Source organism: Pristiophorus japonicus, chromosome 15 (assembly GCF_044704955.1).
Source record: "Pristiophorus japonicus isolate sPriJap1 chromosome 15, sPriJap1.hap1, whole genome shotgun sequence".
In the NCBI taxonomy this organism is placed as follows: domain Eukaryota; kingdom Metazoa; phylum Chordata; class Chondrichthyes; family Pristiophoridae; genus Pristiophorus; species Pristiophorus japonicus.
In genome coordinates, this window is record NC_091991.1 from 48,486,318 (window position 1) to 48,500,993 (window position 14,676).

General features: G+C 47.3%; 1 protein-coding gene across 1 annotated transcript in view; it reads left to right on the forward strand.

Annotated features, from left to right (window-relative positions):
* The window catches only part of kcnq1.2 (potassium voltage-gated channel, KQT-like subfamily, member 1.2), a 1,103,902-nt gene that overhangs the window by 113,967 nt on the left and 975,259 nt on the right, over positions 1 to 14,676 (forward strand). The window lies entirely within an intron of this gene.

Here is a 14,676-nt window from a genome sequence, read left to right on the forward strand (position 1 = left end):
TCTTTGCCTGCAATACTGAAATAATACTTTTATTTTCAAAGTCACCCGTGTACAACTATCGGGCATTAAGTTTAATTTATTCTTTAAATATATAGGCCTAGAAATTGGTCTCCTTTTGCGCCTTCCGTATCGCCTACAGTGGGCAATAACGGGGTTCCAATGACTTACCGGGCACGGCAAAAGAAACGACTCCCGCTAAATTGCCCGTGAAGTTTGTGGCAGTGGTAACCCGTAGCGCCATGATCTCCTGCGCCTGGAGATTATGACATCATCATCCTGCGCATCATCCTGAACCCGAACTCTGGTCCCGTCTCCTGCAGCATTGCTAGGCAACAATACCGACTGCTGCAGGAGATGTCGGGAGGCCAGATGATTGGGAGGCATAAGTTAAAGGGGATGTTGGCATGGGGAAAACATTTTTTGGGGATTGCATTATTGCTATTTTTCCGATTCTCTTCAGCTGTGATCGATCAGCCCAGTAACCTGCTAGAGTACTTGAGGCTGATCGGGCCGGCTGATCACTGCTGCCTTCGGGGACAAGCTAACTTGTCCTTATCCAGAGCCTGCAACGATGGTCCTTCCCTTTAAGAGAGGGAAGGAACCTCTGATCCCGGCAGTGCTACACCACTGCCACTCCGTTTGCATGGATTAACACTCCAATGGAATTGGGAGCGCTTGATTTAGCACTCCTCTTCCTTCCTGGAGCGCTAACACTCAATTTAGAGAAACTGAGAATCCAGATTTCAAAAGAATTTCTTTTCCCAACCCCCCACCCCCCCTCCATATTTTTGATCAGTAACATCTAATTTTTAATAAATAACAGGATTTGATTAGTCTTCAATACAATGCGACAAGTGGGAATTCTTTAAGTGCATGTACTTGGGAACTAACTGATTCGCAGTGGATTAAAATCTATCTGCACTGATGCTTTTTCTTCAAATGGGCAAGCAATCCTACTTTTATTTTCCTTCCTTTTTTCCACTGTTACCTTTTTTCCTTCTCTTCTGGACATAAATTCATGCTGCCTGCTGTTTCACATGATTGCGTGCAGACAGCGCTATCTGCGTTCATTGGCTGCACACTGTTCATTGCCTCTTAGAGGGGAGGTGCACTGTGGCTGCAAGCAGTGGTGAGAGTCATTTAAAAATTGATTCTGTGTTCTGATACTTTCAGCAATAGCTGAATATGCGAGTGAGCGTGCACCAAGGTTTTCGGACACAGCACTGAAGGTCTGGGTGAAGGAGGTGGAAAGGATGAGATGTCCTGTATCAGTGAGGGCAGGAGGCCCTCGAGACAGATGTTCAGGAGGCACTGGGAAGAAATAGCTGCAGAGGTCAATGCCAGGAGTGTTGCTCCAAGAACATGAGTGCAGGAAGAAGTTTAACAATTTTGCATGAATTGTCAAGCTGAATGAGTTCATCTTCAAATGACACATACCAACTGCACCACTAGCTTCATCCAGTGCTCAATTCACTACACCCACATCATCCATCTACCAACAATCTCTATCAATCATTACTCAACCCTAAAATTCATATGCTTTACTTCATTCTCACACACTTAGCACTGATACAAGCCTCACACCCACAACTCTCTCACACAGCCACATCACCCTAGCATTTTGCAAGACACTCACTTACACACTCCCCTCTTTCTTGCAGAAGAAAGTGACGTATAACAGCAGGCTGCAGCAAAGAACTGGAGAACAAATGTGCCTGCATGTTTTAACCCCCAGGAAAAGGTGCTAGTCATCATGGGAAGGGGCATCACTGAGCCCATGGCCACTGGCAGGACTGAAGCAAATGAAGATGAGGGTGTCTGCATACTTAATCCTCCTCGCTCTCCTCCCTCAATCTCTTCTGACTTAGTAGCTGCAGATGGTGTAAACAAACATTGTTACTTCCTCCTTTCCCCTCACCACTACCCAACCCTTGTCCCTTTAACAATTCAGATACCCAAAAACTGGAGCTTTCCCATTCAGTGGAGGACGAGGAAGATGACAGTGAGGAGCCATCACCCAATTTTATACACCCAGCCACCAGCTCAGAGACTGACACTGCGCGTATTTTAGAGGCTAGGATAGAGGAGGGATTTGCACATGGCGAGACACCGAACATAAGTGCGCAGGAGCCAAGGTGTGGGAAAGGAGAGTGCAGTTGCCAGCTCGTGGAGGGCGAGATCGCAAATTCGGTCTGGTGCAGAGGACTCTTATAAGGACTTTGATGTACCAGGCTATAGAAGGCTGATGGGTATACATTAACAAATGCTTGGTTTACTGGAAAACTTATGTTCAATGTCAAGGAGCATGGAGGAACCCAGCACCAACTCAGCACAGGGCTTTCCACAGAGCTTGAAGACCATCCTTTCCATCATTCAAGAGGTGGTCATCTCTGTTAGTGCACCTGTGGAACCCACCATGATGCAGCGTCTGATGGCCAATGTTGCAGCTTCTATTGCAGCACAAACAGCTTCCATCCAAGTTCTGAGTGATGCAGCGGAAGCTCGGACTACTGCCATCATAGCTCTGCATACCATTGTTGAAAGGGGTTTCCAAGGCACCATAGCAATCCATCAATCTGTTCTCCAAAAGATCAGTAGGATTGCTGAGGCACCGCTCCAGGAGAGTGGTAGTGACTCCATGGAGCACGAACCTGCTTTATCTCTCAGGATGACAGCATCCCTTGCTACTTTGCCAGTGCCTTTGCTATTGCCTGTCAGCTAGCCAGCCCAGACTGCTACAGCCTAAACCAAAACTGTGTAGTCTGAAGCCGGGGCTTTTAAGCTCACAGCTGTTTGAGGTCATCCTTCAAGGCCATCTGTGGTCTCCTCAATTGGAGGTAAGCAACCTTCCACCACCCGTGCTGCAGTCACTGGAGAAGCACCTCGTAGGAACACGAAAGGCAAATGCACATGGAAGATGGGCACCAAGGGAATGCACAAGGGTAGTTGGTTTATTTTTGTATATTTATTATAAGAACATAAGAAATAGGAACAGGAGTAGGCCATACGGCCCCTCAAGTCTGCTCCGCCATTCAACACAATCATGGCTGATCTGATCATGGACTCTGGTCCTCTTCCCTTCCCGCTCCCCATAACCCCTTATTCCCTTATCGTTTAAGAAACTGTCGACTTCTGTCTTAAATTTATTTAATGTCCCAGCATCCACAACTCTCAAAGGGTTGTGGATCTGTGGAATTCACTGCCTCAGAGGGAAGACATTTCTCCTCATCTCAGTTTTAAATGGGCGGCCCCTTATTCAAAGATTATGCCCTCTAGTTCTAGTCTCCCCTATCAGTGGAAACATCCTCTCTGCATCCACCGTCAAGTCCCCTCATAATCTTATATAGAAACAGAGAAAATAGGTGCAGGAGTAGCCCATTCGGCCCTTCGAGCCTGCACCGCCATTCAAAAAGATCATGGCTGATCACCCACCCCAGCACCTCCCCCGCGCCCCCCTCACCCCTGCCCAGCTGCAAGGACCACATCCAACTCCCTCCCGAACACATTCAATGAACTGGCATCAACAACTCTCTGTGGCAGGGAACCCCACAGGCCAACAACTCCCCGAGTGAAGAAGTCTCTCCCAATCCCAGCCCCAAACAGCCCACCCCCCATCCCAAGAGCGTGCCTCTCCCCAGCTCCGGACTCGCCCAACACCGGGAACACTCCCCCCACACCCAACCCGCCCCATCCCGTCAGAATCCTTCCCAAATGCCGAACACCCCCGGGTGTCGAGCCCCCAGCCCCGGCCACCCAGGAGCCACGCCCCCGCGACGCCAACCACACCACATCCACCAATCGCCATCTGCGCAGTCAACCCGTCCACCCCACTCTGAACGCTCCCCACACCGAGGCACAGAGCCCCCAGGCCCGCCCCTCCAACACACCGGGCAGAAAGGGGCTATCTGTGCTATAGTCTTTCTCCTCCTTCTCCACTTCATCCTCTTCCTCTTCGTCTTCCTCCTCAGCTTCTCGCCTGATAGATGGGCTGCAAGGGCTGTTCCTCCATAATGGGCTGGTTGTGCAGCATGCAGCATACAACCCAAATCTTGATGTCTGCTCAGTTGAGTACTGCAGAGCAATCCAGGCAGCGAAACGTTGCTTGAGGACGCGTGGTGTGCTCCATAGTATTCTTTGGCAGCATGGCTCTCATTGTATGCTTGCTATGCGCGTGTGCGTGGATCCTGGACCAGAGTTATGAGCCATGTCATGTGTGGCTAACCCTTGTCGCCCAATAGCCAGCTTTTGACTTGCCATGGTGGTTCAAATCATCATCATCATCATCATCATCATAGGCAGTCCCTCAAAATCGAGGAAGACTTGCTTCCACTCCAAAAGTGAGTTCTCCGGTTACTGTACAGTTCAATACGGGAATTACAGTCTCTGTCACAGGTGGGACAGACAGTGCTTGAAGGAAGGAGTGGGTGGGAAGTCTGGTTTGCCGCACGCCCCTTCCGCTGTCTGCATTTGGTTTCTGCATGCTCTCGGCGACGAGACTTGAGGTGCTCAGCGCCCTCCCGTATGCTCTTTCTCCACTTAAGGCGATCTTGGGCTAGGGATTCCCAGGTGCCGATGGGGATGTTGCACTTTATCAAGGAGGTTTTGAGAGTGTTCTTGAAACATTTCCTCTGCCAACCTAGGGCTCACTTGCCATGTAGGAGTTCCGAGTAGAGTGCTTGCTTTGGGAGTCTTGTGTCGGGCATGCGGACGATGTGGCCCGCCCAATGGAGCTGGTTGAGTGTGGTCAGTGCTTCGATGTTGGCCTGATCGAGAACACTTGCGTTGGTGCGTCTATCCTCCCAGTGGATTTTCAGGATCTTGAGGGCTGGTGGTACTTCTCCAGTGATTTAAGGTGTCCATTATATATGGCCTACGTCTCTGAGCCATATAGGAGGGCGGGTATCACTACTGCCCTGTGGACCATAAGTGGCACAATGGACTGCACAGAATGAAGGAATCGTGACTACTGCCAGATAACGGGCATTCACCTTCATGATGTGCAGCCTGTGATCACACACCAGCTGCACATTGAGGGAGTGAAATCCCTTTCTGTTCATGAAAATGGCAGAGTTCACATGAGGCACACGCAAGGGCCCATGAGTAATATGTCCTTACTATACATTATAAATGCACACGAGGCCCATACTTGAGAAAAGATCCATCTGTGACCAGTTACCTTTATTACCAAGACCTCAAGAGGCAGACGGTGGGCGGAGCTTCCACTTTTATACCGGGAAGTCCAGGTTAGGAGTGTCTCCCACAAGTTCGCCCCCTGTGGTCAGTGTTCTCAAGGTATACAACTTAGGTCAGTTTATACATGGGTTACAATGACAGTTGAATACATGACAATGAGGAAGCCTGCAATCTGTGCAAACCCTCCTCACTCCACCTGCTTGTCTCTGGCTCGAGGGAATGAGATGAAGCTGTCTCTCTGTGTACAGAGAACTTTAGTGACCTCCCTTGTGCAGCAGTGTATTGCAAATTGCAAGATGTTGCTAATATCTCCAGCAGCAGCCTGGAAGGAGCCAGGCGCATAAAAATTAAGAACCACCATCCCCTTTATAGCCTAAAAGCAGTACTTACCTTGCCCTTCTTTGAGGTTTTAGTTGTGGTCGCAGCAGTTGACAGATTCTTGTCGTGACCTCTTCAGAGAAGCAAAGACACCTTGAGCATCGGTCGTCATTAAAGTTGAGGTAAGAGAATTACTTCCTTAAAACTCTCCTCCTCTACCATCATCGAGCAGATTGTCTTGCTCTGCGTGGCCTCTTTTCATACTTCCAGTTATGCTCAATTTCAAGGGGAAGGCCTACCAGGCCACCCATGTCTGGAAGCATAAAAACAGAAAATGCTGGAAATGTAGAGCAATTCAGAAACAGAGTTAATGTTTCAGGGCGATGACATTTCGTCAGATCTGGAAAAAGTTAGAGATGTAAGAGATTTTAAGCAAATGCAGAGGCAGGGAGAAGGGAGGAAAGATCAAAAGGGAAGGTCTGATAGGGTGGAAGGCAGGAGTGATTAAATGACAAGGTATGTTTGTACAAAGCAAAAGGAGATGTTAATGCGACAGGTAAAGAAACAAAGGATGGCTCTAGAAGAGGAGTAAATGGGAATAGCAGAATCATCAACAGCTGCCCTATGGAAAAAATAGGGACAGAGGTTGTGGTTTGAAATTGTTGAACTCGATGTTGAGTCCAGAAGGCTGTAAAGTGCCTATTCGAAAGACAAGGTGCTGTTCCTCGAGCTTCATTGAAACAGTGTAAGAGGCCGAGGACAGAGATGTCAGAGTGGGAGTGGAACAGGGAATTAAAGTGACAGGTGACCAGAAGCTCAGGGTCACACTTGCGGACTGATTGGAGGTGTTCCGCAAAGCAGTCACCCAATCTACGTCGGGTCTCCCCAATGTAGAGACCGCATTGTCAGCAGCGAATACAGTATACTAAATTGCAAGATGTACAAGTAAATCACTGTTTCACCTGGAAGGAGTGTTTGGGGCCCTGGATGATGGGAAGGGAGGAGATAAAAGGACACATGTTGCATCTCCTGCGCTTGCATGGGTAGGTGCCCGGGGAGGGGGTGTTGGGGGTGATTGAGGAGTGAACCAGGGTGTCACCGAGGGAGCAATCCCTTTGGAATGCTGATGGGGAGGGATGGTGGTGGGATCACGCTGGAGTTGATGGAAATGGAGGAGGCAGATCCTTTGAATGTGGAGGCTGGTGGGGTGAAAGTTGAGGACAAAAAGGAATCCTGTCGTGGTTCTGGGAGGGGGAAGAATGGAACCGACACGGTTAAGGGCTTTGTCAACCACGGAAGAGGGGAATCCTCGGTTGAGGAAGCAGGAAGAAAAATTGGAAGCACTTGTATGGAAGGTGGCACGATGGAGACAGAGAAACTGGGAGAATGGAATAGTAGTTACTGTAAGCGGGGTGGGAGGAAGTGTAGTCCAGGTAGCAGTGGGAATCGGTGGGTTTATTGTGGATGTCCATCAACAGCCTATTCCCAGAAATGGAGACACAGAAGTCAAGGAATGGAAGGGAAGGGAAGGGAAGAGGCGGAGATGGACTCTGTAAAGGTGAGGGACTCGTGGAAATTGGAAGTTGTAAAGTCCTGTCCCCTCAGTACAGATTCACACGAGGCATGTCGTGAAGTCAAGGTCACTCTGGACCTGCACCTTTATTTCACAGCTCTGGAATGTTGCACTTGCCTGAGACCTGTCCTTATATAACTGTCTCTTGTAATAAGATATGACCTGTAACCACCAGCATACCTGGTGGTAAGGTATGCTGGTGGTTACAGGTCATATCTTATTACAGTCATGTATAGTATGTTAGGATACAGTTATATATAATGTAAGATACATGACATCACCCTCCCCAAACATCTTATTGTCTTTATAGGTTCAGTCTCTCAGATGGCCTACGCTCTCGAGTGGAGCGTCTAAGTTGTGGTTCAGTTGTTTGCCTTGGTGTCTGTTTTTCTTTGGGTGTGGTTGCTGGTATCTCGCCTGGGCTGTCTGTTTCAATTGGTGTGATTGTTGTTGACTCGCCTGGGCTGTCTGTTGGGATTGCCCTTTCCTCAGGTTGTTCCCTCTGTCTGTCTGCCAGGTGTGGTGCGAGTTCCACATTGTAGTCTGCCTCTGGTTCCGCAGTGTTGTTGGTAAATCTGCTTTTGACTTGGTCGACATGCCTCCGGCAGGTTTTGCCATTGTCCATTTGTACTACCAGTAGCCTGTTTCCTTCCTTGCCCATTACTGTCCCTGCAAGCCATTTGGGACCCCTGCCATAGTTTAGTACAAACACTTTGTCCCCTATCTCATTCCATCTTCCCCTCGAATTTCTGTCATGGTACTCAGTCAGCTTTGCCTCAACTATTTCGTGCATGTCTGGGAGGATTAATGAGAGCCTTGTTTTTAAAGTCCTTTTCATCAATAGTTGCGCAGGGGGATCCCAGTCAGTGAGTGCGGACGAGATCTGTATGCCAGCAGCAGTCATGACAGGCGACCCTGCAGCATGGGACCTTGGATTTTAAGCATGCCTTGTTTAATGATTTGCACTGCTCTCTCTGCCTGGCCGTTGGAGGCCGGCTTGAACGGTGCCGTCTTGGAATTCTGCGCTGGTGAAGCACGGATCATTGTCACTGACCGATATGTCAGGGATTCCGTGCATTGCAAACATGGTTGCAAGGCTCTCCACAGTGGTGGAGGTCGTGCTCGAATTTAAAATGGTGCATTCGATCCACTTTGAAAATGCATCTACAACTACGAGGAACATTTTGCCCATGAATGGGCCCGCATAGTCTACGTGCACCTGCGACCACGGTTTGGTAGGCCAGGGCCAGGGGCTCAGTGGAGCCTCCCTGGGGGCATTGCTGAGTTGGGCGCAAATGGTGCATCTTCGAACGCAGAGCTCCAAGTCCGCGTCAATACCAGGTCACCAGACGTGGGATCTGGCTTATGGCCTTCATGAGAACGATCCCCGGGTGCTCGCGGTGGAGCTTCCGTCAAATGCCTCTCTGCCTCGCAGAGGCATGACTACTCGCCTGCCCCACATCAGGCAGTCTGTTTGTAGTGATAGCTCATGCATGCGCCTGTGAAAGGGTTTTAATTCCTCGGGGCAGGTATTGCGAGCCTCTGCCCAGTCACCGGTTAGGACGCATCTTTTTACTAAGGGTAACGTGGGGTCGCTGGCCCTCCAGGCTCTGATTTGGCGAGCCGTCATGGGCAAACCTGTGGACTCAAAGGCATTGATTGCCATGACTATCTCACAGTCCTGTTCGTCAGACCCTTCCGTGGTCGCCAGGGGTAGCCTGCTGAGCGCGTCGGCACAGTTGTCTGTACCTGGTCTGTGCCTTATGGTATAGTCATAGGACGCCAGCATGAGTGCCCACCGTTGAATTCGCGCCGAGACATTGGCGTTTATTGCCTTGCTCTCGGATAGGAGGGACGTGAGGGGCTTGTGGTAGGTTTCTCACGCGAACTTGGCCCCGAAAAGGTATTGGTGCATCTTTTTAACACTGTACACGCAAGCGAGCGCCTCCTTCTCTACCATTCCGCACCTGCGCTCCGCCCGCGAAAGTGTCCTGGAGGCATAAGCTATGGGTTGTAATTTGCCCGCACTATTGACATGTTGCAAAACGCACCCGACCCCATACGCTGACGCATGTGAGAACTAGCTTTTTATCTGGGTCAAAGAAAGTCAAAATACTGTTGGAACACAGAAGGTTGCGTGCCTTATTGAAGGCGCGTTCCTGGGCGTCCCCCCAAACCAATCGCACCTCTTCCTGAGTAGCACGTGGAGAGGCTCCAGCAGCGTGCTTAAATTCTGCATAAAATTCCCGAAGTAATTGAGTAACCCGAGAAAGGCGCGCAGTTCTGAGACATTGTGGGGCCTGGGTGCCAGGCGAATTGCTTCTGTTTTGGACTCTGTTGGGCGGATTCCATCAGCGGCAATCCTTCTGCCCAAAAATTCAACCTCGGGTGCGAGAAACATGCACTTGGATTTCTTGACTCGTAGGCCTACCCGATCCAACCACTTTAGTACTTCCTCCAAATTATGGAGATCGGAGTCAGTGTCCCTGCCTGTGATAAGTATGTCGTCTTGAAATACAACCGTCCCCGGGATGGACTTGAGCAGACTTTCCATGTTGCGCTGGAATATGGCAGCTGCCGACCTGATGCCGATAGGACATCGATTGTACATGAAAAGGCCTCGATGTGTGTTGATGGTGGTGAGTAGCTTGGATTCCTCTGTCAATTCTGCATCATATACGCAGATGTGAGGTCTAATTTTGAGAAAAGTTTACCTCCAGCCAATGTGGCAAATAAGTCCTCCGCTCTGGACAGCGGGTACTGGTCCTGTAGGGAGACTCTGTTTATGGTAGATTTGTAGTCCCCACAGATTCGTACGGATCCATCAGGCTTCATGAGTGGGACGATGGGACTTGCCCAGTCGCTAAATTCCACAGGTGATATAATGCCTTCCCGCAGAAGCCGGTCTAGTTCGTGTTCAATCTTTTCCCTCGTCACATAGGGTACAGCTCTGGCCTTGTGATGGACCGGTCTAGCATCCTGTGTGATGTAGATTTTGACTTTGGCCCCTTTTGAAAGTGCCCACACCTGGCTGAAAGAGATGTTCAAATCGCTTTATAAGTGTTGAGCAGGAGGTCCGTTCCTCTAATGACATGGCATGGACATCATCCCATTTCCAGTTTAGTTTTGCCAGCTAGCTTCTCCCCAGCAGTGCTGGGGGGTCTCCGGGGACAATCCACAGGGGAAGTCGGTTCACTGTCCCTTTGTGTGTGACAAGAGAGCATAGCGCTGCCGAGGACTGGTATGATTTATTTGGTATAGGTCCTTAGTTTGGTGTAAACCCTTGAGTTTTGGTCTGTCTCTTTTATGCGGCCACAGTTGTTCAAATTGTTGAGCGCCCATGAGAGATTGACTTGCTCCCGTATCCAGCTCCATGTTGACAGATATCCCGTTGAGTAGGACCCTCATCATTATAGGAGGCGTCCTGTTGTAGGAGCTGTGGCCATTGATCGTGTTGACCCGCTGTACATTGGTGTCCCGGGTACTGTCCCCACCATCTTCTGGTCCGCTTTCCGACCCATCCGATTCGTATACCAGCCGAGCTGCTGTTTTTTTGCACATGCGGCCAAATTCCCTGTATATTCACAATTTCTGCAAACAGCCTGCTGAAATCGACATCCCCTTGATGAGTGCCCACCCCCACACCTCCAGCACGGACCTGTTCCATTGTTCAAAGTGTTCGCAAAGAATGATCTGCATCTGGCTGATCTCTCTTGAGCTTTTCTCAGTTTATAGTTGATTGCTCGCATTGTGGGTTGATGAGGTGTGAACGGCCGTTCCTGTGGCCCTTGATGGGTTCTGCCTGCTGTCGAGAGCCTGTTCTTCCGCTTTTGTCTGTGTGTGGGGGTAGCAGCTTGTTTAGTGCTGTGAACTTCTTGTTCCGATATTTCGTTAGTTGTCGTACCTGCATTGTAAATCAACCTCGTTTCTTCTTCCCCTACCAAGAATGTCTGTGCAACCAATGCTTCTGCCTCTAAGGTCAGGTTCTTGGTCTCTGAGCTTTCGGAATATGCCTGTGTGGCCTATTCCTTCAATGAAAAAGTCTCTCAGCATTTTTCTCCTCAGTTCATCGGAGAACTCACTTAAACTAGCCAACCTCTCAAGTTCCGCCACGAAGTCGGGTATGCTCTGGCCCACACAGCGTCTGTCGTTGTAGAACCTGTGTCTGGCCATGTGTAGGCTGCTCGCTGGCTTCAGGTGGTCTCTTATCAGTGTGCTCAATTCTTCAAACGACTTGCTTGCTGGTTTCTCAGGTGCCAACAGATTCTTCATTAAAGCGTATGTTTTCGAGCCACAGCTGGTTAAGAGATGGGCTCTTCTCTTGTCTGCCTTATCGTCGCCTAACCAGTCTTTGGTTACAAAGCTTTGCTGGAGCCTTTCTATAAAGTCCTCCCAATTGTCTCCCGCATTGTACTTTTCATCTGATCCGTTGTTCGCCATTCTGTGGATTCTGTAATCCCGTAACTCGTCGCCACTTTAAAGTCCTGTTCCCTCAGTGCAGATTCACATGAGGCATGTAGTGAAGTCAAGGTCATTCTGGACCTGCACATTTATTTCACAGCTTTGGAATGCTGCACTTGCCTGAGACCTGCCCTTATATACCTGTCTCTTGCAAGTGCACCCCTGGTGGTAAGGTATGCTGGTGGTTACAGGTCATATCTTATTACAGTCATGTACAGCATGTTAGGATACAGTTATATATAATAATGTAAGATACATGACAGAAGCGACGTAAATTTAATTTTCCAATTTGAAAGTGAGGGAAAGGTGGAAATTGCTATCGATAAATTTCCACTATAAGCCCACAGCTAACTGGACTACACTTCCTCCCACCTCATTTACTGCTGCCTGACCTGAGTATTTCCAGCTTTTTCTGGTTTTATGTCCGATTTCCAGCATTCATGGATATTTTGCTTTATTTTTCATGTCTCGAAGCAACATGTTTCAGTTACAAGCTATTAAATGAACAAAAAAGTACATCAGCACCAGCCAGACCACTCTGCAGACTATTGAAACATTAGGCAACTATAGAAAAGCTCCAAAAATGCACACAATTGTACCAGCAGCCAGAAGAAATGATCTGGCAACTAACCTGTAATTAATTCATTACCCCTCTCAGTAGCGCTGGTAGGGATCCTTTATGCCGTTTAACATCATGTTCAGCTGTGCAAGGTTAGTGTTGTGTATGCAGTAACTGTTAGACTGAGTACTGTTTAACTCCAAGAGGTATGACCTTGGCTCTGCTTTATTAAGGCCCAAAGTGATTAACATACAAAATGACTGGCCTTTTGTGCTTGGGCTACATGCACGTGCGTGCAGCCCAATGGCCTCCCAGTGATGCCAACTCGTGGCTAATGATCCCAAAAGTACATACATGACAGTTAAGAGGTAGGCTGGAGCCTGGCATTTGAAAATGGCAGTGCTATCATCAATCTAGTGTTGCATAGTGATCTCATAATCTGCCTGATCTGCATGCTGCTGGCGGTCATTAGATGCGTGCGCATGCGCAAACCCCTTTACCAAGATGGTGCTTGGCGCATTTCCCATCGGAAGTGTGCGCTTGTATCTCGGACGCTGCGTAGCACCTTTATAAAAAAAACAAAACGCTGTTAGAGTAATGGGAAGTTATTCAACCTTTGGGGTACTGCACTCTAAACGGATTCCGTCCTCAATCTGACAACATGGATATATTTGCAACAGGAACGGCTGGATAAGGATTAGGAACTGGAAATGCCTCCCCTACAAGGGCCAATTATAGCTCCCATACATTCTCTTTGGCTGAGAGCAGGTAGCTTAGAACTGATTCAGTGTCAAACTAGGATCTTACTGTTCTCGATGACTCAGCTGCTCATTACTCATTTGCTTAAGACAATCAGGTGAACCATGTATTAAATGTCAATAATTCATTGGAGAACAAATTTTATCACGTGTTTGTAATCAAATCCTGCATTCTCAATTAATTCAGCATCTAATATTCAAAGGGGTTGCCATTGCTACGTCATCCAGTAAAATACTGGTAATCAGTTCTGATACTGTAACAAAATGTAGTTTCTAACCATTTTACATAGAATTATATAGGATATACGGCACAGAAACAGGCCATTCGGCCCAACCAGCCCATTTAGCATTTATGCTGCACTTGAGCCTCCTCCTGTCTTTACTCATCTAACACTATCAGTATAACCCTTTATTCCCTTCTCCCTTATCTGCTTATCTAGCCTCCCCTTAAATGCATCTATACTATTTGCCTCAACCACTACTTGAGGTGGAGCATTCCACATTCTCACCACTCTCTGGGTAAAAAAAGTTTCTTCTTAATTCCCTGTTTGATTTCTTGGTGACTACCTTATATTGATGGCCTCTAGTTATGCCCTTTCCCACAAGTGGAAACACTCTCTCTATCTAATTAAATTCAAAACCTTTCATAATTTTAAAGACCTCTGTTAGGTCACCCTTCAAAGCTTTCTCTTTTCAAGAGAAAAGAGACCTAGCCTGTTTATCCTTTCTTGATAGGTAAACCTTTGCATTTCTGATATCATCCTTGTAAATCTTCTCTGCACCCTCCAGTGCCTCTATCATTTTTATAATACTTTTAATATTTTGAATCATAGTTTTTTTTTATAGAAAGAGCAAGTGAGCAAAATTTATAAACCTTGCAAATATATAAAGAACTCTCTCTGGTCAAAATATCAAGCTTCTTTCTCCCTTTTGGTCGCTTCACATTTTGTCTTTTCCTAGGTTATTTAGCACTTTGTTCTAATCAACTTGGTAATGTTGGAGGCAAATATTTCATCCCGGATTATATTATTTGTTTCTTTTATTTGTTCTCGGGATATGGGTAATGCTGGCAAGGTCATCTATTTATTGTCCATCTCTAGTTGCTCTGAGAAGATGATCTTAAGCCACGGCCTTGAAACTATTGCAGTCCTTGTGGCGTTGATATTCCCATACAGGGTGTTCTAGGATATTGACATGATGGTGATGAAGGAATAGTGATATAGATGAAAGTCACAACGGCGTGTGATTTGCCTGGGAACTTGGAGATGGTAGTGCAACACTAAATAGACTTTGGGACAGAGACATTAATCAAATTTACCTGCCAGTAGAACAGTTCTGTTCTGTGAAGCGCCTTGGGATGTTTTACTACGCTAAAGGTGCTATATAAATAAAAGTTGTTGTTGTTATACTATATTATTTTAAAAAGTGCTTGGCAACTGAATAACTTCAAATTTCTAATCTCTTACCACAGCCTTTGTTACACAAATAATGTAACTGGGGAGAAATGCTTCACTTTTTAAAAAAAAATTGAGTAAAGAGGTAGAGTAAAATGTTAAAGGAGTAGAAATAAAGTAAAAATGGAAACATTTAGAGACCCAAAGGAAAAAAAGAGGCTTAATTTTTGATAAAGCTCAATGTATTTATAGTTTTATGGAAATGCTAGTAGATTTCATATGGCGTTGTTCATGGTGAGTTGGAGGATACGATATTTTTATATTAATAAGGGTGTTTTGCCATGTAATGTACAGCATATTATCAGGGCTACCAGTTAATGGTACTGAATAATTAAAATTCAATGTTATGATGTTGCTTAA